This window comes from Varanus komodoensis, unplaced genomic scaffold, assembly GCF_004798865.1.
Source record: "Varanus komodoensis strain SLA01 unplaced genomic scaffold, ASM479886v1 scaffold32, whole genome shotgun sequence".
NCBI lineage: Eukaryota > Metazoa > Chordata > Lepidosauria > Squamata > Varanidae > Varanus > Varanus komodoensis.
The window spans coordinates 8,482,011-8,508,724 of record NW_025335798.1 but is presented as its reverse complement, the minus strand read 5'-3'; the positions used below and the strand labels follow the sequence as shown (position 1 = coordinate 8,508,724).

The window sequence follows — 26,714 nt, the reverse complement described above, 5'->3', positions numbered from 1 at the left end:
TTTGCTACAATAATCAGAGAGCTGTTAGCTTACTGAAAAATAGGAAGGCTAAAAATCACTCCAGTCATTTACATTAAAGTGAATCAATTACTTAAAATTAATATATTCCCAAAATACTATTCTGTGTTTGATTTCTTCCAATAATGCATTCTACTTTTCAAAGGATTTCAATTCAAACTGCACTTGAATGCATTTTTACCTGTTCCATTATCTCCAATTTTAGTCTCTGAAGCAGTCATTTTTCACACTCTCAGTATCCACTTCGATGGAATGGAATCCAGTATACATTCAGAAAACCAGAGATTAAAAATTGTTGCATTTATGCTCATGAGAGTATGTCTTTCAAGGAAGTGATTATTTACATTGAATAAATACATACAGCTTAGAATGGTAATTTTTTTCTTCAGCTTGTTATTTTATTGCTAGCAAATACTTGTTAGGCTGCAAAGATAACAGTGGCAGTTTAACTTTAATTCAAGGTTTTAGTAATGTACAGTGCTATTTCTTCCAGTAACCTACTAACCTGAATCCCACAAATGAGATGACATTGATGTTTTATGCACATCCTACTGAAACAGTATATAGAAACAGAGCGAGTCAGAAGGGGTCTCCCGGGCCATCTAGTCTGACTCCCGGCTCCAGCCAGCTCCGCTCACAACATGCCCACTATGTGCATGTCCAGCCTATCTTTGAACACCCTCACCGATGGGGCCTCAATGACCTCTCAGGTCATAAAAAAAGCATGGCAGTGGACCACATACACTTATGAACTCTACTCTCAAGCCAAAAATATCCTTTGAAAGCTTTCGAATCTTGCATGTGCTTAACCTAAATAGTCAAAATGTCATCTTGGTGGGTTGCATTCAGACAATGCAGGAATAGATGTAACAGGGCTTTCCCACTTACCACTACACCTCACAAAAAGGTCAAACAGACCTGATAAAAGGTCTGAATTGTGGCACAGAGGGAAATGGGCTCTCATTCTATTTTATTTCAGCTTCCACCCTATTTCATAAATTCCCTCTCCAACTTCATATCCCAGGCCATTCCTGAGCATCCCCTAGCCCCTGGACAGCTTTGGAAAGACAGAGAAGAAAGCTATTTGTGCTCAGCCCCTGCACACATGAACTTTGTGTCCATATTGTTGTGTTTATACCCCCATGTCTTAAAAATGGCAACTTCTTCAGCTAGGATTCATATCATAGCACTACAGGCTTGCTCATCTATCTAAAAGCAAGGCACAAGACTTTTCATACAAACAAATGCAAGGACAAAATTTCTCCTTCCCCAGAACTCAACTGTGGCAAGTGTTACTTGAGTGTGGCTGATGGCAGATGACATAGCCACAGGGCAGGTAATAGCTGAAGGCATTGTATTAAGGTTATCAGTATTTTACAAAGATACTCTGATTTTAATAACCTAAAATTACTATCAAAAGATAATTTGCATTTCCTATGAAATATATGTAAAGCCTACACCATTCTTTAAAGCCAAATCATGACATTGTAACATACACACTGGCTTAGTCTTATGTCTAAAACATGGCCACAGTTGAGTAAGGAACCTAAGGAAGGGATGAGCTTCAGGCTGTGCACTCCATCCTTCATGCCTACAGTACAACTGCAAGAAGGAGACTGGAAACTCGTTCAACCCACCATGGTTGTTCATTTCAACCAAGTGTGGTTATTGTCAACTTTTTCTTAGGATAATAAGCCAGGATCATAAAACATGGTTAGAGATTGGCTTATTTCTCTAACCCTAGCTGAGACAAACCCTATCAGATACAAGTAACCACATCTAGTTGAAAATGGAAGCAAACTCTTCTCTTTGTTAAGTGTTGTGTGGACAAGTAAAAAGAGAGAAATCTTGATGCTCATGCATGTAATACTAATTAATTTAGCTCCTTCAGACAAGATATCCAACATATTATTCATTATATATTATATACCAGGGCTGACCAGACTTACATACGGTAAATGTCAGATTTGTGAGAGCCGCAAGGCATGAACATTTATTTATTTGGTATTATTAGGTATTGTGGGATGCAGGTGGTGAAGTGGTTTAAACTGCTGTGCTGCTGGGCTGGTTGATCGAAAGGTCACCAGGTGTTCGAATCTGCACAACGGGGTGAGTTCCTGTTGCTCCATCCCAGTTCCTGCCAACCTTGCAGTTCGAAAGCATGCAAAGGCAAGTAGATAAAAAGGTACCACTTTGGTGGGAAGGTAACAGCGTTCCATGCACTTTGGCATTTAGTCATGCCAGCCACATGATCACAGAGCCTGCTGCAGACAAATGCTGGCTCCCTCAGCTAAGAAACGGAGATGAGCACCTTTACCTTTATTATTAGGAATTATGACTTTATGAAAGTATGTTCTTGCTTATCAGTGTATGTTTTGTTTAATGTGCATGATAACACATATAAACAGACACCTGGAACACAAACTGGGCTGGGATGCCTTCCCAAAGAAATGACCATTAAGAAACAAGAACTACTCAAAGAAAATACCATATTAATAAAAAAATAACAGGGAGTGGTTTACTGTTATCGTAGAATCCTGGCAATTATTTTAGCGAGAAGTGCTGAGAATTTTTTGTTAGAATTCTAACTTGAAGATCGTTGAAGATAAGGGACCTTTGAAGAAGCTGTGGAAGGGACAAGCAGCAACAGGATAGCCATCTTCAGGAGCTGTCAAATAAGGACCACAAAATCTCTCTGGAGCTGCAACTGGTCCCCATGTTTTACACATTTAGGAAGGGGGTCAAGATACCTCTTTCAAGGTTGGCTTTTTAAAATTAGCAGGAGCTGGGCCAGCTCTTGAGAGACTGCCAGCCAACACACTCCTTTCCCGCTCAGAGTGAGAAGAGAGCAGGTCGGGCTGGGGGCCTCAATAGAAACTTGCATCAGCATGCTCAATCCACTCCTGCTGACAAGCACAAAGGTGCTTCTGCCTCTGCTTCAGCTCTGGCTGGCAAATCTGGTGCTGCTATGGGAGGCAGCAGGAACACTAGCAGCTGTTATTCTGGTAGCAGCAGCATTTCCTCGGTGTCTCGGCGGCAGTTGCCTTGGCTGCAGCCCTACCACTGATGGAGAAGTCAAAGATGGAGTAGATGGCACACGGCAGGTTGTTACTTTTGGTCCCTCTTCCCTTCCCACCCAATTGCCCCATGCTCACTCTTGAAGGTCTGAAAAATGAACCCATGGTCAGCCTATATCTGCTCCAGGTTTGACTTCTTCACCAGGAGGTTCTGGCCACAGCTGAGGCAGCTGCTGCTGAAGACACTGAGGAAATGCCACTGCCAGAATAATTGCGATTACCCCTGCCTCCTTCAACAGCACCACCAAATTTCCTGCCTGGAGCTCCAGTGGAGGTAGAACCACCAAAGTGCCTTCGCATTTGTCAGCAGGAGAGGGCAGGGCATGCTGGGGGAAGCTCTCATAAGGTAGGATGGGTCAGTGGCTTTGGGAAAACCTGGTGCAGTCACGCCTGTGCTATCACTGGAATCCAAACTGGGAAGAACAGAAGGCTCTGAGCCCTCTGCAATCCGCAACAGTAGACTCAAAGAGCCACACGTGGCTCCTGAGCCTTGGTTTGGCCACCCCTGTTATATATACACATGACTTTTATAAACAAAGGTTTTGAATTATGCTTTCAGAGTGCATAATGTTTCTTTAGAAAACACCAGGTCACAGTCTAATTTGTTATTAGACTGTAAAAAGGAAACAAATTTCAGAACAGCATTCCAAATTTAAGTCAACCCACCTGTCCCCATCTAATTAGAGTCATTTGAAGGCACAATACAATGCTCCATTACATAGCTGCCATCACACCTTGTAGACAAAGCTACAGCCAAAGTCACAGTACTTAATGGAACATACATGCAACATACTGCACCCCCTGGTGCACAGTAGACACAAGCATAACATTTGGAAGCTATTTTTATTAGCAATATATTCAAGAATTCCTCTACAAGCCAAGAGGGTAAGCAACTTGTAGCATTTCCAAAATTTAGAAATAACCATAAGAAAGTGGTTGTGGTGGCAACAGAACTAGATTTCTTCCATTACTATGCATAATCTTTCATTATTTTGCACTCATTAGCTGTACAACTGAGCAGAAATCATACAAAAATAACCACAGCTTTATAAGGCTATCAACATTTCCTTAAGGTTGTTTTAGATATTTCTCTGGCAAACAAACTAAGCATCAAGTATATGATAAATATTAAGCCATTAATAAGCAAAGACATCTCCAACTATTTTGTATGCAACTGCAGAAAAAGTAAGTTCCAATTAGCAATGACTCAATATTTGGCTGTCACATGTTCAGTTGAATCTGCATGCATCATGCTTTTCCAAATGCACAAAGCAGGGTTTAAAGTCAGTATGACAAGCCTCAGATTTCCTGGCAACATTTCAGGTCTTACTCTAGTAGAGAAAAAACCTTCACATGCAGCAGTCTGTACTGCTAAAAAGCCTCCTCAGTCTAGCCTCTTTATCTCTAGCATCTTTGTGCTCTTTCCCATATAGCTCAAAATCAAGTATCTGTACAACACCAGATGATACTCCACAGTTCTTAGTTATCTAGATGAGATCAAAAGTGGTAAAGACAATATTTTGCTTGATTCTTCATGAAAAGAAAAGACTGCTATTCACCCACACTGAAGAAATACAGGTGCATTTTCACCATACATGCTTATGGATCCAGAAATTTGAGCAAGGGCAAATTAGTCTTTTCCATACCACAGTTCACCTTAGATTTCAAACTAAGGGTTGAAAGCAAGACTTACTCAAGAATCATGAAATCAGAGCAAAATGAATTGTATGTAGAAATCAGAGCTTCTGATGGCTTCTTCTTCACCACTACCCTGTAAGGCTTGCCTGTAGAGAAACTGTGCAGCCCAATAGCATGCATACCCAGTACCAATTGAAGTAGTACCACATCCACAGTTTACCTATCAATTCTAACCTATATTCCAAGGAGTGGGAAAGTCCAAACAATCCGATCAACAGTATTTACTGGCTGCTTATACTCACACCTCTGTTAATGCATGCAGATATGACATGGTGGCCAAAAAGATGGAACTCTTAATGCTCCTACCCAGTTTTACATATACTTTCTATTGAACTATCTTGTTTTATTCTCACAAGACCTGCAAACAACCTTTAGACCTGTAAACAACAAACAAGTCAGCTTGTTCTGGGACATCCTCTGAGTACAAAATTGAAGGGGGTAAACCCTCATTTCCTACAAGCAGATGGGTGTTAACCCAAAGAATGCATTTCAACAGCAGCTTTAAGAAGAATTCAGCAGGATAAGACCACAGGTTCCTCTGGCTCAGCACCCTGTTTCCAGGCACTCCACATGTAGGGTCCGAATAATCCTTAGCTTTTGTAGTGCTGTCAAGCATTCAAAGCATTTTGCATGCATTATCTACCAGAAGTAATCCTGACCACAACTCCAGACATTAAGCCAGTATTATTATTTTCCCTGTTGCAGATGAGGATTGAATGAAACTGAGGCTGAGACAAAGAATAGCTAAAGCAGTATTACTCTCCCATATTGCAGACTGAGAGTGAGAGAGGCACTTGCTGAAGGCCACCCAGGGTCCAATGCAATGCACATTTAGGCAGGAAAAAGTGCTACAACTTCCAGCATCCTCCAGCAAGCATGACTGACTAGGGAATGCTGGAAGCTGTGAGATCTTTTTCTGGCTAAAGACACACAAGATTGTGCCTAGTCAATTAACGGCAGAAATGGGATTCTAACTAGAGACCTTCCAGCTCTTAGCTCAGTCTCGATAATGAAGTCAACACATCTCTGCCTATTGCTCATCCCCAGTACCTGACATTTAAAGTCACAATCCCTCTGAGCATGGAGGCTCCACCTGAATCCCCGTGTCAGGTCACCACTAGCCTACTGAACTTGTCAATGGCCAGGGTGACTTATTTTATATTGTTAATTTGTTGTATGTATTATATTTTAATTTTATGTTGTGAGCCGCCCCGAGGCTTCAGAGAATGGGGCAGCATAGAAATGTTTTAATATGTTTTAATAAATAAATAAATCACTGAAGTCTACCCATCTTCAGAAGCATAAGACACCTTCTTCAATCGAAGAGTCTCAATTTGTAGTCATCCTAACACACACCTGAACCTCACTCAACCCCCAAGGCCAGGGGCAACTTTAACCCTCCGCAGAATTTAAAATAGCAGCAGCAGCAATATAACCCACTGAAAAATATCCGCTGGTCTAAGAAACCCCCCAATCCATATATGTTTTTTAAATGCCGCCATTACGGGACAGGCACGGGGGTGGACAAGAAGGCAAGCGAAATTCCTCACCCCATCCATGGATTTATCCTTCCAACACTCCTTGAGGCGTAGCCAAATTAATCTGTTGCAGCAAAATTTCAACCTAATCCCACTTCTTACAGGGGCTTCTCAGCACAGTCAAAAACTTTAATCAGTAGCCTAATTTTCAGCACTCCACCGTGGTCTCATGGAATAGAGAGATTAAGAGGTGAGGGAGAGAAAGAAAAGAGGACCCCCCCCCATAAGCACACGCCGCCTCTCTTTCTTTTCTTCATTGAGTTAGCAACCAACAGCAGCGGCAGCCCCTTCTGCTCCCCTCGAAAAGGCGGACCAGTAACCGGTTACCTCTCTTCTGCTCCTCTTCTCTCTCACGTTCACGGATAGAAACAAAAGCAAAGCGCAGCAACCCTTCTCAAATTTGTGCAGGAGTATTTTGCTCACACCCCCCCCCTTTTTTTGTTACCTGAAGCTGACAAGCAAAAGGATCTCCCCACCACCCGGGACCCGCAGCTTTAAGCGCCCGCTGCCTGCACTGTGGGGCGGGTGCCGGAGCAGGGCGCGCGCGCGCACACGCAGCCACGCTCAAGACGGTGCCCAGAGCGTTGAACGCGCGGCCCCGCGCGCTCGCGCACGCAGACGTAGCCCCCGCGGACCATCCTCTTGCATGCACTTTCAAAAAGTTATTAACGTGGCGCGCGCATCCACGCGCCGTATCAAGCGAGCACAGAATCTCTGAGGGTTTTTGTGGGGGGGGGGGAGGGAGGGTGACATCTGCCACGCCCCTTCCCCGCGTTCACGCCCACACTCGCGTGCTCTCCTGCGCGCATCCTGGGAAAGGAGAGGGCGTTATCGGTCGTGGTCACGTGCCTTCTTGGAGGCGGAAGAAAAGCGATTGGCTAAAACGGAGAACGGGCTGAGGTTAGAATGCGCGGCTGTGCGATGAGGCGGCCGCCGGCGCTACCTGCCTTTGTCAGGCAAGAAATCGAACCAATGGTTAACTTTAATAATTTGCATAGGATCATTCCTATTGGCTCAAATTTTGGAGACGGTCCTAAAAGGATCAAGGTGAGAATCAAGAGTTCTGTGTCTCTTTCTCAATTTCTGAAGTCAGCTTCGTATTACAATATATTAGTCTTTTTCTCTTTGAAAACGGGTGCAGTGGTTGAGCAGGTGCTGTAACTTAAATCAGATAATTGCATTAGCAGTGTGTGTGTTATAATTTCGCAGTCTTCCTAAATCTTTCAGAAGTAGGTGCAGATAAGATGGGCAGAGGCAAAAAGAGGACAAAGCTCCTGTACCTTTCATAGTTGTGCAAAGATTGGAATTTCACCCAGAATACCTTTGGCAACCAGTTGCACCTGCTGAAATTCCTTTTGCACAGTTGCTAAAGGTGCAGGAGCCTGTACTGCATTAGGCAACTCTAACTGTTGGGGCTGCAGTGCATTTTTATATTGATTTAGTATCATAGAATATTCTGATTGTGCAAGTAACTTTTATACTGCTATTTCAGTCTCCAAAGGCAATGGTGCATTTCTCCTTTCTGAACATAAATGTGAGAGTCTAGTTGAGCTCAGACCTGAAATGTAGAATGATGTTCTGAACATGTATACCAATTTATTCTTTGCTGGCTTAGTCTTTAAAGCTTTTTTCCCTAATTGAGTCAGAGAATTTGACTTTGAATAAACACACTGGTGTTCAAAGTAGATCACAGAATTGGAAAGGATTTCAGAGCTTATCTAGTCCAGCCCCCAGCCAGCACTGATATCACATTAAGTTTTTAATTTTGGATTGCTTTTTCCTCTGAAAATGTTTATTTGGTTCAGAATCTGTACTGTTTGTTCACTTTTGATTTACTGGCTCAGTTTGTTTCTACATGCCAAATGGATGAACCAAATGCTATGCAAAAAGGGAAAGATTTTTCTAAAAGAACTTTAGTCCTGCCCTGTGATCCCAATGAACATTAGTTTCCTCTGGAACCTGCCACTTCCTTTGAGGAGAAGCTGCCACATATTTTGCATTCCTGAGGGAGGAATTTTCCTTTAAGCCCATGCCTTGGGAGTGTAAAGGCTTTGTTTAAAGTAAAATCTTCCACCTTGGATCTGGATCCTGATCAGGTCCTCCTGCAAGTGAAATTTCATGTTTTAAAAATGCAATGCCAAATGATAATTTAATGTAACATGTAGATTGGACCTTTAAATCTAGTAAAATAATGGCAAGGTTTGGTAGAATATTTCATTTACCGGGTTTCTGTTGTTATTTTATCCCCAGGTTTTGTGGGGAGGTTTGTTTGTTTTTAGAGAACTCCCCTGTGTATGCTCCTTCTCTTTTCTCTGCTGCCACTGGCAGCAACCAAGATTTCAGTAGGCTGTACAGTGGGAGATATGATGGGAAGCAGACCATTGCTTCACCCCTGCCTTTCCTTCCCATCTCTTTTTTGCTTGTGTGCAGGTAGGGACTGCCTCACTTTATTGACTGCTCATAGGCTGCTTTAGCATCCCTTCCAGCTGATGGGTAGGATAAAAATTCATCATGTATGTAAGTAAATAAGTAAATAAATGGTTCCATCTACCTTTACCAAATGTCGATATGGGATGGTTATCAACTCGAGTCATTAGAAGAATAAGACTATTTCACAGAAATAGTTGTGATGAATACAGGCTTCTTTCATCCAACAGGGAATTTACATGAGTGATTCTCCTGTTGAAGGAGTAAGAGTTCCCGCTACACAATTCTACTTGGCCAGCAACAGATAGACTCTGCTTCTGTCTACTGTTACCAGAGTATTATTTTTCAAATTGCATAAAAACCAACTGTTTTACAAAATGGATGTCTCAAAAAAAAAAAAAAAAAAAACCAGGCTTGCTGGTAGCTAATCAGAGTGGAGGAAAAATTTCTTTCTCACAGCCACATCAATTTTGTAAAGAAAAAGTCTCATCTTAATTTACAGCAGACAGAAGTAAAGTGAAAGTTTCTATTTCGAGCTGAAAATATGTAACAGTAGGGTTGCCAATTTTTCAGTTGTCCCCTGGAGTTGGGTGTTAACAGATTTAGCAGCATAAATAAGCAGGTGAGTCTTTGGATTGCACCGAGATGAAATTTGTCACCAGCTAATTTCCACACAGGAGGCTGCTTGAAAAGCTGGCAGTCCTATTTAATAAGGAAGGTCTGTTGAACCAGTAATATGTAAAAAGAAGAACAACCCATATGCACATTAAGGAAACCACTGAGTGAAACTACTGAGTATTTATCAACATTCGGCTGGATCCAGATTGAGATGTTATATGTTGGGTAAATGGTTATGATGACAAATGAAAGCGTGCTAGTGAGTCATGATAGATATTTCATTAAGAAGCTTCCCCAGTGAAAAACATGCTCTTTTTAAGAATGTTTCCTCCTCAGTTTTCAAATACATAAACACTACGGTAAACATTTTTAATTTATGCATAAGGAGCCTCAATATTTTCTATACTGGAGCGGTATATGTTTATCCATGTTCAACATCAATCCCAAGAATAACGATGTGGAGAGTAAGTGCCTGGACTGGATCCAGGATAAGGTCACTATGAAATAAGAGGCTGGTCTCACGTGGTTGGGGAAAACCCCAAAGTTAGCAGAAATGCAACATTTCTTTAAAAAGAATGGGACAATTCACCCCAGCCCCAAAACTACCCAGTGAGGACTGAATATGCATAGTGGCCATAGAATGGTGACAATTAGAAAAAGGGGGATGACAGAGCTTATCTTGGAACATGGTATGGCTGGCTAGAATCCAGCAGCGGTTGGTGGATGCAGTGTCACTCTCGGCCTTAGCTTATTCTTTAAAGGAGTGACCTATGGCACTAAATTGAGGGGGTGGGGGACAGGGAGAATTCAATACCATGGACAGCCCCTTAAAAGTTCAGAGTAAGCCCAGAGTGGATGCACCACCCCACTGGCACAGGAGGCAAGATGCCAGTCATTCTCATGTGCAAGTCAGAACTATCTCTTTTGTTAACAGAAATGAAGAAGTAGTATGCTGAGCCAATAAAGCCGGTACCTGGAATACTAATAGAATTTCTGAAAATTGTATCAATGGTCACTTAGGAAAGACCCTGACCAATAATGCCAAGTTTTAAAATTACTATGCAGACTGAGAACTGCAACAGCTAAGCTAAAATCACCCAAGAGAAGCCCTGTTGCTTTTAACATGGCCACTCCAGATCACTGAAAGAATCCTCCAGTGATTACTACTAGCATATCGCTGTATATAATACACAGAGACATATTGAAGGTGATATGCATACTGAACCATTGTGGCTATACTTGGCTTTAAGGCTGAGAAAGCGGGGGTGATTACTCCTTATTATCCAAATATTGTGCATTGCTTCTCTGTCTTAATCAGCTACACTTGATAGAAACTTGTCAGCAGGTGTTGAAATTATCTTTTCATTAGAAGTCTAAATGTCAGCAGCTAATTATGACCATGGTAAATCACTAGCACACCACTGTGTATAATGGTCTCACTCACACTTTCAATTAACTCTACTCATTAATGAGCCACTTTGGTGCCTCTAAGGCCTACAACACTTACCTTGTGATTGGTCTGCTATTTCTGCTCATAGTGCCAGCATAATAACAATAATAATATTGCTGAATTCCTTGTTCTGGACTGGATTATGGTTCAAAGTCAAGAAAAATAGGTATGTGAACACATTTTCTTGGGGTTAACCTTGTTGAGCTTCTGAATAAATATGCAAGGGTTTGGCCTGCAGCTCCTGAATCTGGACAAAGAAAGCCAGTGTCACATAGTTGTCAGAGTATTGGACTGGGACTTGGAACATGTGCGTTCTTGTCCCCACTCAGTCAGGAATGCCTTTGGACCAATCACAGACTTAGCCTAATCTACCACATAGGGCCGTTGTGATGGTAAAACACATCAATGGAGGGTTCTCCTGGGTTATTAGCAAGAGGAAGAAAGGCAGGGTTTGCATGTAATGTAATGCTCATAACAATAAATGGGACTACTGAGTAAGTGTGGATAGTACTGGCTTGTACAAAAAAAGTGTGTGTTGGGACAATATTATAGGACCTATGTGACCAGCTCCTTGCATTTTCAATGGAGTGTATTAAAGAAAAACCAGAAGACAGACAGCTGGAGAAAGCAGGATCCAGTTTACTTTGGATTCAGCTGATATATCTCAGAAGTGTAAGTAATGACACTAGCTGGGAGATTTCCTGAAGATGCAGGCCCACTTCATGTGTGATGGCACATCCTGTGCTGGTGCTTGTCACACTGCGCCTGCTTGCCATGAAGTGTGGCAGGAACATCTGAGGGGCCAGCACATCATTAAGGACCATCCACTAAACATGCTGCATGAAAATACGGAAGGATGGAATGTAAGCTGCTGTTGCACATCATGAACATTTGAACATTTCTCAGGCTTCTTTGTAGCTGCATGTAGTATGCAAGATCTTTCTTTTAGGGGTCTTCCTTTTCATTCACATTTGTTTTCCATCCTCTTTGCTTCATTCATTAGAATGGCCCTCTGGGCTATGGGGTGGTAAATAAATGTAATAAATAATGTGCTACATCTTCTGACATGTACATCACCATTTTTTAAAGAATCAAAAGGGTTATGTCCTGGGGCAACTTACATATGGAAAACTGGATAGGTCAAGCATTCAGATGGAATGACTTCTGTGCTTTTGACCCTGACCAACATCAACTGAAAAAACTGAGTGTGAAAGTTTCCAAGGCCTGCCAGAATAAAGAATTGTTTGCCCAGAATTTAGAGGCATTTTGAAAATTGTGACTGGGGAAAGCAAGAAAAACAGATTTAGGTTTGCCAGTTATTTTTTGAAAGGTCCTGTTCTCAAAAGAATCTGAATTGTAGGAAATTTAAGCTTTTTCTAGAATAAAAATAAGTGTAAGAGTTTGACTTGCCACATTCTGGTGACAAAGTATTAAATGTTCTTCTGATGGAGCAACTACCATCAGCAGAATGAGAAGGGGGTGATTCTCAGTTCCACCTCTGGCTTCCAAATCTGCCCTGGTAGTTGGGAGACTCTCTTGAACAGATTTTGAGGTAGGGAAATGTATGCTGTGCAAGCAGAAGTATGATTCACAATGCTGAATTTCCTTATGCACATTATAGGTCCTTTTCTTGATGGTTTCCATATTAGTGGTAAAATGCTGAATTGAGATAATAGGAAGGGAAGAATCATTTGGAGACATTTCCTGAGTTAAGTAACCTGTTTGAAATAGTGCTAGGTAGACTCAGATATGATATAATGGGAAACAATTTTGTGCTATGTGAAAAAGCCTGCAGAAGCTTTCAGGCTCACATGTTTCCCCTCCAGTCTTTTGCAGATCAGAGGCAGACAATGAAAGCATCTACTTTTGCTTTTAAGCTAATGGTGGTTCCCTGTGAACTAGATGACATCTGAACTACAGTGTACTTAATCTGTAGGATGTAGTTAAATGATAGATTAATTTAAGCAAGAGAACAAACTAGGATTGAGCTTTTATTTCAGATCTGCCCCTACCCTCCTTTCTATATCGTTACTATTTCCTTGGCATGCAAAAGAGGAGAGGAAGGGCACTGATGATGACCTATTCCCTAGCAGAAAGTCAATGTGGTATAATGGCTAGTGCGTAACCGTTAGCGTGTCGACCTATGATTCCGGAGGTCCAAGACTAAGTTCTAGTCTCCACTTAGCCATGAAACTTGCTGGGTGCTTTGGGGTCAGTCGCTGACTCTCAACCTGACCCAATCCACCTGAGTTTGTGAGGGTAAAGCAGACCAGAGGGGGAGCAGGTACTCCACCTCGAGCTCCTTGTAAGTAGAGAAAATGTGAGAGATATATAAAGAAGCCATGATTTCTGAACCGGGCTGCAGGAGTTCTCCCTCCCAAGCCACCCACCCATGATGTTCTTTAAAGGGCACGTTCCTATTCTACTTGCAAACTCCATAGATCAGGTAAAGGAGAAAGCAGGGTCAGAATGCCATGGAGGCTGTGACTGTTGTCCCCACCATTTTCTCATTTTCCCCATAGTTTAAGCTTTTCTTTAGACCGTAAACATTCTGGTTAGTTTATTTTATGTTCTAGGTTGTTTCTTACATTAAAATATAAAACCTACTATCTGATTATAACATCTGTGATTCCTTCTCTTTCTCTCCATTTTCTTCCATGACTTGGTCTATACAAGGCCTTTCAGAGATGAAGTATTTCCTGATTGCTTTTTGCAGTGTGAGACACTGTAGGCAGATGCTGATTGCTGCAATCATGGCTTGTACGTGTTGGATCCCATAATAGTGTGCTACGTTTCTGAAATGCTGCTGCATCCTAACCCCACCCCCCCTTTTTTTTTCTTAGCAAGTAGGAAGATGCTATTCTTGCAGTGGCTGTATTCTGCAGAGTCTTTCTGTTCAAATTGGATAGCTGTAGTTTTTCTACAAATTCCCTTTGCATGCTCCCATTCATCACCAGGGGGAGGGGGGAGCTTTCAGCGCAAAAGGAGGCACATTAAAAATCAGCTTTGTTCTGGTGGTTGTTTTATCAGGCTGTATTTCAGTCATTCGATTAGTCTGCAGTAGCAAGTCTGGGGCCAAATTACCAGTTCTCAGATTAAATTACTGGAATGCTCAGATTCATGTTTTCAGCTCACAAAGGTTTCAGCCCTTCTAAGGTGGGGGTTGGACTCGTGCTTGTTTTATATGCTGTGCATAGCCATCTCTGTTTCAACTCTGCTCCTGCAAATTGATTAATTGGATTGTGGATGTCAAAGACAGTTGGACATGATCAGTGATGCTGCTAGGTAATTTTAGACCTCAGACTTTATGGTCCTTTTGGGGCTATTTAGACAGCCATATGTATCATATGGTGAACATTTCTCTTCTCCCTCCACCCAGCCATTTCATGCTTTGCAACTGCTTCTACATTCCTGATATGTTAAGACAACACAGTTCACTGATTTTGATTTTTAAAAAGTATTCCAAGCATGTGCACGTTTGCATTTTAAACTCAAATTATTTAAGCCATGGTTACTACAGGAATGAAATAAGAGCTTGCTTCTGCTGCCCTGAGACCTGCTGCTTTCATTGGGCACCGGTCTGTGGCCCCAGTGTCCAGCCCTAGATGTCCCTATTGAACAAGGTACTGACCTCTCTTCCTAACATCACTGGACATTGACCTTCCCTAACCCTGTGTCTTCAGATGTTTTGGCCCTCAATTCCCATCTGTGGTCAGGGAACTTGCAAGTTTTAGTCTAGCCATCTGGAGGACTAGGCTGAGGAAGATGGCACTGACCATGGGCAGAACTGAAAGCAGTGTGTCTGCATTTGAAAGCACTCAGACATGCCCGTTCAGCTCATGTAGCTCCCCACAAACTGCATGTGTGGTTGGCTTGCTCCACAGCCAATAGCTATGATAATAAGGCCTGACCAGAAGGTGTTGTTTGTACAATTTATCCCTGTACAAATGGATGCATGTCACACACTGTTCAGTACAGCCTCAGGTGTCTCATCCAGACCAGCTCATTTTGAAAAAGCCCAGAACAATGCCCTTCAGATGTTTCAGGGTGCAGTTCCCATAATCTCCGACTATTAACTGATAGAAGTTTTAGCTGGATGTTACTACATTGGAAAAGGTTGATACAGATGCAGCCTCGGCATAGGCACATTCCTGGATGGCGGGGAAATAAAGCAAACGGAAATGGAGCCTGGCAAAGAAAGAAGTTAACAGGAGGGGGGCACTTCTTTTCCATCTTCCACCAGACTACATTTCTTTACTGCTTTACTGCTTACAAATAACTATGGAAGTTGGCAGGAAGTCCAGCTGGTTATTCTGAAAATATGCACAAGACTGCATACTTATGCAAAGCAGCAAAAGTGGAAGTGGAAACATATTCTCCAGCTTGAACTATTTAAAAGACCCATAACTGGACAAGACATCCTCTCCCCTTTTTCATGCCCCAGTGGGACACAGGATATGTTGGAATGTCTCTAAGAAGACTGTATTCTTGGGCTTTATTCGATCCTGTGTTTGTAGAGCCCATCCTTGGAACTCGCGTCTCAGGTCCTCCAAAAAAGGAGTACCAACAGAGTGCCTGAAGTCACTCCCTACAGAGTGGGAGTGACTCTTTTCCTCCCTGCAGAGTAGTCACAGTCCAGACCAGTTTAGATGTCACAGAAAATCATGGTTTATCACAACGGGAACAAGCCTCAAGGACATTCACCCCTTTTCCTCTGGCATAGCTAAGAGGAGATCAGACACTTTTACTTCCATTTCTTATTAATTGCAGTTTAGTATTACATCCAAACTCAGAACTATAGTTTGTTGAAACAAGACAGTATCAAAACCCATCATTTGAATTTAGCTTGCTTCAAACAAACTGTAATTAACCATGGCTCATCATACATCTGAACCAGCTCTCTCTTTCGCTCTTACTTTCTGTCATATAAACACCCTCTCTGTAGAAATTAGCCAGGCTCCAGTACAGCTTGGGAGCCATTTCTCTGTGTCCTTTAGATGTGCCTAAAGGAAATTACAGCCATTTCCCCTCCATTTAGAGTTAAGTCTGTTCTGCTGGTTGATTAAGCAAGTTTCCTCTAATGCCACTATTAAGCAATGGAAAATGTATTCTTCTGTCTAATGTAAATGTTAACCATTCCTTGACTTTTTTCCGCCTAGCTCTGTTGGAACTGTCCTTTGCATCATATGCATGGATATTCTCCCTACCTAAAAGAATGATTTATTGAGCAATTATTGATCGTCCAAGCAAGCAGCAGCCTAAGTATTACATTAGTTCTATACTGCCGTTTGCGAGAAGAATTCACTGTTGCAGGGTGCAAGCAGAAGAAATTCATCCTAAGTCCTTGTAAGAATATAAAACTGCATCAGCTTGTCTTAAGAATAGTTAGTTTCCCTGGGGACCCAAATAACTACCTTGGCTAGATCCTGACGCTGGCTTATTTGACCACACATATATATTTAGCATCCTCTTACACAGTCAAAGTATGAATTCAGCTTTTCTAATTCCATATGTATGAATCTGTGCATTGGCACATCTAGGCCAGTATTGCCATTTAATCAGATTGGCACTACTCTCTGTTCCTCCCACAAAGTATTTCTAATATAAATTCCGTCCATACTAGAGTTCTGCCCTTTTCCTTGTTACTATCCCTACCCTGACATTTTAGGCCAGCCTTCTCTACCTGGTGTCCTCCAGATGGTTCGGATTGTAACTCCCACCAGCTGCAACAGTGTGAAATGCTGGGAGTTGTAGTCTAAAACATCTGGAAAGCACACACAGGGGAAAGCTGTTCTAGCCTAACCTACCTCAGTCATAATTGTGCCTGCAAGTGTCCTTTGTGCTACTGCTGACTGGCTTTTGCTTGCATTTGGTGAAGGCTCAATTCTTAAAAGACTAGGACCCAGTTCAGATGATCATCATAGGCTAAACAAGCCCTAGTTGCCTAAGCCCCAGCATGTCGTGAGCGGAGCCAGCTAGTGCCGGAGGTCAGACTAGATGGCCCAGGAGGACCCTTCTGACTCACTGTTTCTATGTTTTCTATGTTTCTATGTGCTGAGCATGATCTACATAATCATTCAGCTGGCTGCATGTCACCTGAACACTGGTGGCATGCTATATTTGAGGGAGAAATAATCCTCAACCCAACAGCAACTCATGGGCTAGTTTCCCATATTTCCATGCTTCTTGGATGCAAATATAATAAGCCATGGCAGGGTGGGTGATTACTCAAATCACACCTGCATACACTAAGGTTTAAGCAAAGCACCATGGCATGTTTAGCCTATGTTGGTCATCTGAACTGGCATCTGTGGCTGGCATTTTGTTGTATTGGGAACAAGAGAGAATAATCCTGTTAAATTTCTAATCAACTCTAGGCTATATGCTTCAACACCACTTCCAGCACATCCCTTTCCCTACTCTGTCCACACAGACTGCATACACAAAGATATGTTTGAAATGCATTAAAATGTAATTCAGCTGATCAAATGACATTCACATGTAGGTGCTTGAATTTAAGGTGATCATGCTCAATGGAGATCTCAGAGGGCATTTCTGGAGGAGTAGCTCTTTTTCCCACTCCCTGGCAAGCCAAACCTTCCAAAATTCCTTGGGCTACACAACTGTTTTAAGACACAAGAGCTTCCTTTCCTTTGCACAAATTGGCCACTCAGGATGTTCCAGGTGGAGGATTCCTAGCACTAGTAACTGAAAGGCCTTGTCTCTTCCCTCCTGATCACATCTTGTTGTGGGGAAAGAAAAGACAGAAGAAGTGACAAGGAAATATGGGAAGGTTACAAATGAAAGACAATAACTGGAACTGTCTGGCAGAAGAACCCTTCAGGGGTTGCTACCCACCGTGGGTTCCTATTTCCCCAGGCCGACTCTTTCACAGGCAACAAGCCACCCGAAGAACACATGTAGGCATTGTTGTACCCACTGTTGGCTGACCATCCCTATTGTGTCCATGGGGAATTCACTAGGGACCCCTTGGCAAGTGTGGCAAAACCCCCTTTCTGTTCTTGCCAGGCAGCTCCCAGACAAGCACTAGTACCAGCCACTGCAGCGAACCCAAGCAGTCCTTCGAGGCAGCAGGCACTGGCTTGTCCCGCTCCCCACTGCAATTGCAAGCCATTCTGAGCATGTCTGTCTGTTTGTTTGTTTGTTTATATCGTGCCTTTTTCGTGCAAAGGGCTCAAGGCAGCTTACATCGTTCTCCTCCTCCATCTTATCCCCACAACAACAACCCTGTGAGGTAGGTTGGGCTGAGAGTCTGTGACTGGCCCAAAGTCACCCAGTTGGCTCCATGGCTGAGCGGGGACTAGAACCCAGATCCTCTGAGTCCCAGTCCCGTGCTCTTAACCACTACACCACACTGGCATGTTGTGGCTACTTTTTCCAGTTTTAAGCTCCCCCCCACCCTTATTGCAAAAGCTGGCTGTGAAGAGATCATAAACGCACAAATCCTTTTGCTTTACCATAACAAGAGTAGGAGGGAGAAAGTAGCTTAGCTTATTGTTTGCACTGTTGGCAGAAAATCAAACTCACCCTTCCCTTCCCTTCCCTTCCCTTCCCTTCCCTTCCCTTCCCTTCCCTTCCCTTCCACCTTATATGCACAGGGTTTTTAGCTATATTCTGCCTGGACCAAGCCCCCCAGATCTGCTCCCTGATTCAAGTCCCCATTGACTCTGTGATGAGTCCTTGCTCTTACTGAGGCTGTACCATCTCAAATACAGGTAACAGGTTTGCATGATGCTTCACTGTACCAAAAATAAATACATTCCTCTGCTGAGAAAATCACATGTCGGGAAAGGGTTTTTGCCTAGCCTTCTCTGAGTCATGCTGTTTTTTTTCCAATGGAGATAATTTTGTTTTGGTGTGGAGGCGCACTCAGCACATCACCCTGTTCCTAACTTAGGCTACAATATGTATTGATTAATAGTGTGTGACTTATACAGCATGTCACATACTGAGTTGTTCATATATTACAGTATAACATAGCTCTCAACCCACAATCTTCCCCAATGCTTGCATTTTCTTCCTCCTCGCACCTTCATTTAGCTGCTTCTCACTTGTTTCCATGGTGTATAGCTCTATTTTGGACTTACTTCCATATTTTTGTAGATAAGCAATGTTCCATTTCTCCTCACAAAACATGTGAACATACCCTGTTTGAAGTTCTGCACATGAGTGTGAGCATGTCTCTACTGAACATATTCACAAATTGTCAAAAACATGCTTGCATTCATCTCGCTCCTAAATCCCAGGTCAATGTGCACCAGTGTCCTAATTGGTGCCAATAACCTCAACAGACTGAATCAGCTGCATCTTATGCAGGGGGCTTGCACAAATCTCTCATTGTCCGACTACTCAATTCATGCAGGTTTCCCATTTACAAACGGTGAGTAGCAAACACAAGTGTGTACAGGAAGCAGACACAAAATGCTGAATGTTGGGAGGATCCTAGCATTTCCAAACACTGCCCAGCCCTACTTGTAGCACACTGGACAAAAGAATAAAGAAGGATAATTTCTCTGGCGTATTCCCAATTAAAAGGAAGAATTACAGGCAGTCCTTCTGTTACATTTGATATGTTTCTTTTCCTGCCTTGACGCTCATGTCCGTGCATTGGAAAATAAGAATGAATCTCCCTTCCATTTTTGAACTAAAGAAGCTATTTGACAGCGTAGCTCGATAGGGCCTGGGTGTACAGAGCCAGTGCAACTCTCAGTGTTATCACTGCAGTGCCTGGAATGTTTCCAGGCAAGGTTTTTTTTTTTTTGAATCATGCCATTGTCCTGCTTAATTCTTGGTATTGTATGGTGACGGAGTCCAGATATTGTCATCTTCCAGTTGTAACCCTCCTGTGTTTTTTCACCACTTTATCTTTTTTCCTACCAGAGAAAGGAAGAAAAGTTGGGGTCTTGGTAATGGTAGTCACTAATTTGGATGGATTTAAAAGGGAGTTGGACAAATTCATGGAGAACAAGGATGTCAGTGGTTACTAATCCTGATGGCTGTATGCTACCTCCAGTGTCAGTGTGCCTATGTACAGCGGCTGCTGGAGCACTTTGGCAGAAGGTGCTCTTGTACTCATGCCCTGCTTTGGTATCTAATGGGTGGCTGGTTGGCCACTGTGTGAGCAGAAGGATGGCCCGGGAGGATACCTGATTTGATCAGTGCAGCTCTGCCTTACAATGTTTTCTTAATATTAGCATCTGGAGCCCTGTGCTGGGAAGCACCCGTGGTTTCTGGCTAGAAATACAACACTGGATTAGATGGACTTGCTTTAGCTGGTCTGATCCAGCAAGATAATTTGTATAGCAATCTACTATACGGTTTCTTCTGTTTGTTCTGAAATCAAATACTAAGTTACTCTGTGCATTTACACATTATTGGGATGGTGAGGAGGAGGAAGCAGTGACATTTTGGGTTTATATCAAGGAGAATTAGTAATTCACATTTGATGCATCTGCTCAGCTTCTATATTTTAGAAAAGAATTAACAGAAAACAGTTTGAAACATTCCTGTTCCCAATTTGTTTTGCTTGGTCTCCTGTACTTTATCTGCTCATCACTTCACAAAGGATGCTATGTGAAGAGTCAAGTTTTCATTTGAAATCTGCAGGCTGTCCATAATTAAGCTGTAATAGTTTATTCCTGCAGCAAGACAGAGTATGTTGCCAAAACCTGTTAATATGTACTATTTCTGTAGCCAAACTCCTTATCACAGAATTTCTGAAAACTAGACAGTGATGCCATTCCTTTTGCTTGTGCATTGCCATAAAACCCAGGCCCCATCATCAGGAAGTTTCAAAAAGAGTAAGTCTACCTTCTGGATCATATTCCCAATTGCAGCCCTCGGATTGCAGTCACTTCATCACTGTGTAAGCCCGAAACATAAGATCGCAGCCTTAATTAGTTGGATCTATGGCATGACTAACTTTACATATTAACTTCAATGACGCCTAAGAGCAAACAAATTAGACTGGAATAAACCCATAGTATTTGAGGAACTAACAAAAGTCCAATATAAACACACCACTGTATTGTATTCATTTAAATATTTGTACTATGAGTATATTTTTTTAAGTACTTGTATTTGTGCTGTATTTTGCATTTTAATAGCTTATGTGGCATTTCAGTCTTTGAACTGTTTGGAATTCACCCAGAAAACACAGATCATTTTGTAAATGAAAAATAAAATGAATAATGGCAATACTGGGATCAGGGTATCAGTACTTTCATTGATCCTACAAAATAAAAAATGCTGTAAGTGACACGGGACATTCTACCAAACTAAATTACCTTTAAAATAATGGAAACAAACTTGTAACAGCCAATTTAGAATGTTGTCTCCGCCAATCTCAAAATCTAGGTTCTGAAATTGAATTATATTATGCATATTTGTGGGAATACTCTGAATTTATGTCAAAAGTATACTTCACAATTTCAAAGGCAAGAATGTGGTGTCCAGTCTCTACCTCCGCCCCACTGCTGCATATTTTTAAAACTTTGCTGTGTGAAACAGTCTGAGTATTTCAACTAAAAGACTGCAATTTGTTTTCCATATTAATACAAATGCTAGATATTTCCAGGAAGCATATTTTCCCTAAACCTTGGAGACCTAAAGATGTGGTTGGCTTGTCTTATGTGCATTTCATCAAGTTCTGAAAAAATCTCCATTTTCCCTTTCTGCTTGAGTTTACACATAAGGGTAATATTCTATGTTTGTCATGGAAGTTCACATTTCTAAATTGCATCCCTCTGCATGATTCAATAACGGTTGAATTTTCTGTACTCACTGTGCTTAGGAGCCTCCTTCCTTTGAACTGTAACGAATTCAGAGCCTTTCAATTGAATTCTTCAAGACGGAATGGAGCAAGCAGAAGCTACACAGGCCTGATCAGCTCACTTGTTTACTGTGACCAACATTTTCCTGTAAGACTTTCAAGATGGGGAGGGTGGTGGGGAGGACTCAGGATATGACATCATGCACTGTATGTGTGCTGTTGTCTCTGGGTGGTGTGGCCTTTTTGGCTAGCTTTCTTTCCCCTTTTTTTAAGGAAACTGCTCAATAAAACTGACTGCCTCTGTTTTTGATCAGGGAGTTGAACCTATTGCTAACATTCACTCCCTTGCTTCCAGTTGACATTAAAAAACAACAACAGAAAGCTGAAAGGTAAATTAACATTAGTTTTAGCCAATAATGTAGAAAGAACTTAAACTGGCAGTGCTGTCAAAAGCTGCAAGCAATGAAGCCTCCCCTATCTGGTGCTGTAACCTTTGGTCTTATGGCGACTTCCCCATACCCAGGAAGCATGGTAGTGATGGGCAAAGGAGAGAAAACACCTACTCCTCTTTTGCTGTTTAAAAAGCCAGCATGCCAAGCCAGGAAGAAGACAAGGACCTCTGAAGATAAGGGCTTTTGTTGATGCATTTTACACATGCATGCACATCCATACACGTGGGGGAGCAGGGAGAGAGGAACCACCATTCAGAATAGGCCTGGCTGCAATTCCAAGTAGCAAGACTCCTCTAGAAGTGTAAGCTGTCTTTTCAATGGAAAGTCCTGCTTTGCCTGATGGAGATATGCCTGGACCACTTGGGTGTGGATCTAACTCACTTTCATCAAAGCCTCCCAAAATTACACTCCCAATTGTTTTCAAAATGTTTCTAAGCTGTCACTTTCTGATATTATCTTGTCTTGCATGGTTAGCCAAACTGTACCGTTGTACCGCCTACAGCTGGAGAAGTTGTTGATTTCCATTGCATTAGTATGAGTCATTTAACCACATGCAGGGCATGTTGAATAAGACATTTTTGTGCTTTAACGTGAAGTCCCAAAACACTGGAATGTAGACAAGAATAACCAAGAAAATGACAAGTCCCATAGAGAGCAAACATTTCAAGCTCTGCAACACATGACTTGCTGGAGAAATCACATCAGTGAGCTTCAGTGACACAGGGATCTTTTACTTTTTTTTTTTTTTTGCACATTCCATTGTATCCTATCAGACACAACTCTCACTTTGCTCCTAGTTTTACTTGGAGGAGCAAGTTCAGTGAAGTTATGTGAGGATATCCTGGATTTTTCTTCTCCTCAGCTTGTTAGGCAGGAAGTCATTGCTGTTCCTAAGGAGGCCAAAGGCATTCTGGAAAGTGGCACATGGCTTTAGATTCTGGTAATATTTACATTAATGAAACTGTTCAGGATTAGGCATATGTTGTGGGTTGTTGTGCCAGGCAGCAAAGGTTCTTTGAGAGTATTTGAGCATTGTCTTTAACTAAAAAGCTATATTCTTGTTGTTTCCCCACTATTAAACTTATTTTTTTCCTACTGAAATTGTTAATTGCAGCATTGTTAAAACACATTAAATGTAGAATGCACCATTTAAGTAACTCTTTATGTGTACAAGGCTTGGGAAATCAAAGGAACAGGATGGGGAATCTCACTGAGAGAGAAACTGGGTTTGCAGCTAAGGTGTTGGAGTCCTTAATGGACCAAGCGGTAAGCATCACTTTGATTGTTTAATCGTCATTGCATAGTAGAAAAGAGATGTGGCCTTACCTCTCTCCAAACACCTGTTTTATGATGGAAGTTCATATACACAATTGCCCAGCCCATGCAACTGCTCTCTGTAGAAAATGGAGTGCAAATGGGGTGGCCAAACGTTCAGAATTTTGCATGAAATTACCAGAGTGTTCATTGCTGTGGGTGTGTGGCAAATAGGGGTTAGATGAACCAGTCCTGTTATGTGATGCCTGTTGCCAGCCACTCATCAATCATCCAAACGGGGCTAAACCTCAGAACCAACAGTAGAAACAGTCTTGTATGGGAAGAATTGCTTTGCATATAGGTGTGGGACAAAGGGGGTGGGGCGGTGTGGCCTTCAGAGGAACAGATGTCAGCTTGAGTCCAATGCTGCACTCGGATCTACATGGATCTGCTATAAGGTTTCCAACACAGGACAGGGTAAGTAATGCAATGGCCAAACAACAAGACACAATTGTTAAATAGTAAGGATTGCATACCATCTCCATGACAGAGCTGTGCACAGATCCTATTCTTTATGTGCATCCTTCAGCTGCAATGGTTCCTTCCATCTTTTCCTAACTGCTTGGGATGCTTTACCTGAAAAGAAGACCCTCTTCACATCTCAGGTTTAGAGGAACTTGTCTGCTTAGAGGGATGCTATTCCAGCACCTTAACTGGACTGTACAGGCTTGACTAATTTTGTTTGGGACACCAAAGTGTGCCTCTTTGTCTCTGTTAAAATGTATGATCTCATAAGTATAACTTGAAACTGCACATTGATTGGGACTGAAACAGTGATGAGTGCTAGACAGGTGATTTAAAACTGAGTTGTAGAAAATGCCCAGCTAATTAAACACTGCTGTTCTGCAGCAACCCAGTTTGTGCTAGAGGCTCTGTCGGCTGGATTAGTCCAAGTATCTTGCCATTCTGTTCCGCCACTCACCTCATTTAGTCCCTCCAACCTAAATCCATTACTTCTTCCTAGCAATATTTTCTGTTGAGTTGCATATCAACCTCCCGCTGCACTTCTTGTTGCTTATTTAGCAGATGGTAGCCTTGTAGCCTCAGGGTGCCTGAAAGCAATTTAAGTGCAATTGTTTGAACCTCTGATAATTTAGTACAGTGGGAGTAGGGGAAGATACTATATTTCAGTTTATTCTTGGGTGAGTCTGTATGCTGGCAAAATATTTCTTTATCTTACACTCCATATCAATATCCACAAATTTCTGCTATGGCAGACATTCCTGTTGCTAAAGAGCAGTCTTTAAAAAAAGTTGCACCATAACTTTGAAGTTGAATAGTCTTGATTGTGTGTACCTGTATATACAAGTCTGCCTGGGTTTTCACATATTTGGGGGAGGCCTTCCTTTAAAGCTGGCAGACATCAGAGGCATGCCTTGTGGAGACATGAGAGAGGGCTTTCTTGGTGGCTGTTCCCAGGCTCTGGAGCTCCCTGCTGAGAAAGTCAGGTTTGCTCCCATCTTTGTGACACTTTGCCCAGAAACAGATATGTTTTTTATTCAGGTAGACCTTTGATGTATAAGCCAATCTATTGCTAGAGGGGATTTTCAGGTCTGTCTCTTTGTTTAATTGTAGTGTTTTAGGAGTCTCTTTTTAATTCATATTTTAATTAAGATTTTGTGTTGCGTCTGTATTTTATTCTTGTTAACTGATGCTAGTCCCCGGCTTGTTGTGGGTTTTGTACCATGTGAATCAAGGCGGCAAAGGTTGTTTGAGGGTATTTGAGAATGTCTGTCCCTCAAAGGGGCCTGCCACCCGCGTTTGCACTACATGGCAACCCATGGTAAGCTGGCTGCCTGTGGCATCATGTAAGAACAGTGCCCATGGGCACCCAAAGTGGGTACTGTCTCTGCAGGTAAACTAGTCCACAGTGGCTATACCATGAAAACAAAGGTGAGTAAGTGTGGTTCGTCCTCCCTGACACCATTTCATCAGCACAAATAACTTCAAACACAAGATAAACTTATATTTTCATTCTTAATTCAAGGTTAATTTATCAAGATCTGTGCATGACTATATTGTTCCTAGAACAATAGGCATAATACTAACTGGTGGACTCGGCAGGTTAATGGGCAATAGAACTCCTGTTAGTGATTTGCTCAGGCTTGTTTGTCAGGGCTGGTCCTACTGTCGGGTTAGGTGACCACCTCAGCCATCCCACATACCAGTGAGAAGGGAAGGCACAGGTGGTAGCAGTACCTGGCCCTCCCTCCTGTGACTTCCTGTTGCAGGACAGAGTTGTAGGCCTCCTACATGCTGTTTGTCCTCAGGCTGAATAGAGCATGCTCCTTCATCACCACCACGGAGCTAAGATTCAGTCCAGTCAATCCCACTCCCCAAATGGAGCCATGTGTGTGAGTGGGATCGCCTATCCTCTGCTCCACACAAGGAAACATCCCGGGCTCACTGACCCTAATGGTAATGGGGGGAATTATGTAGCCAGGTTGTCAAAAGACGGTGGGGTTGGTCCCAAGAAGAGGAAGAAAGAAGTTGCATTCCTGAGGGAAACGTGACATGACCGGGTTTTGGAAAAGCTCAGGAACAGAATCTAAAGTTCGTAAGTAAGTAAAAAGTCAAGATTCAGGAAGTTCTTTTGCAGCTGACAGCATCCAAACAGGCCCCCCTCTTCCTCTCCATCTATCTATCTGCCTGTAGCAAACTTCCTGGCTGAGCCTAAGTTTGACCTGTTTGGGACATTTACAGGGCTCAGTGGAACAAAATGCTGTCTCTGCACTTCCTTTTCCAAAATGATTCCGCAGAAGGCAGACTTTCCTTTATGGCACCTTGACATTAATGGATTAGGAAGGAAAGGAGTTGGACAAAAGCTGCCTCCTATCTGTATACTGCTAGCAAAAGTTACCCGAACCCTGGTAGCTTTACAATTGAAATACTGAGTAGTGTTTGTAAGTTAGTCTTCTTTCAAAAGCAGTCCAGAAACTTCATCTGACTTAAAATAAGAACAGCAAGAAAGATAACAGGGTCTGGCTGATATGATCCATGCTTAATTGTAAGATGTTGGAATTAAACCGAGCACACTAAAGATTATGGGGCAGGTTATCCAGAGGATTGCTTTCTCCCACTTCTACCTACCTGACTCCAGGTGGAGACCCTTCTACACATCTTCAATGGGCTTTCCCCCAAACAAGTCTCCTGTTTCTCTGCCCTTGTCACCAACTAGCTGCTCTTGCTCCTCTTCGTTTTCATCATTGCCACCACTTGCTTGCTTTACAGTCAGTGAGCAAGGAAGCAGTGGAATATGTTGCTTTTCCTTCTTACCACTCTTAATGTCTGGGCCAGAACAAGAGGCATGTGAATAAAGCTGGCTGAGAT

The 26,714-nt window shown here is 42.3% G+C and overlaps 1 protein-coding gene across 4 annotated transcripts in view; it reads right to left on the bottom strand.

The window, feature by feature from the left end:
• The window catches only part of RALB (RAS like proto-oncogene B), a 37,418-nt gene extending 15,645 nt beyond the window's left edge, over nt 1–21,773 (bottom strand). The window contains exons 1-2 of one of the 4 annotated variants that reach the window (XM_044438055.1): nt 21,631–21,773; nt 10,884–11,843 (exon numbers count right to left, since the gene is read on the bottom strand). The gene's annotated coding sequence lies outside the window, so the exon portion shown is untranslated. Of the gene's footprint in view, nt 1–10,883; nt 18,043–21,630 lie in introns of those variants that run through there. The other 3 variants (XM_044438056.1, XM_044438054.1, XM_044438053.1) reach the window with 3 other exon arrangements.
• Between the last annotated feature and the right edge of the window lie 4,941 nt (nt 21,774–26,714).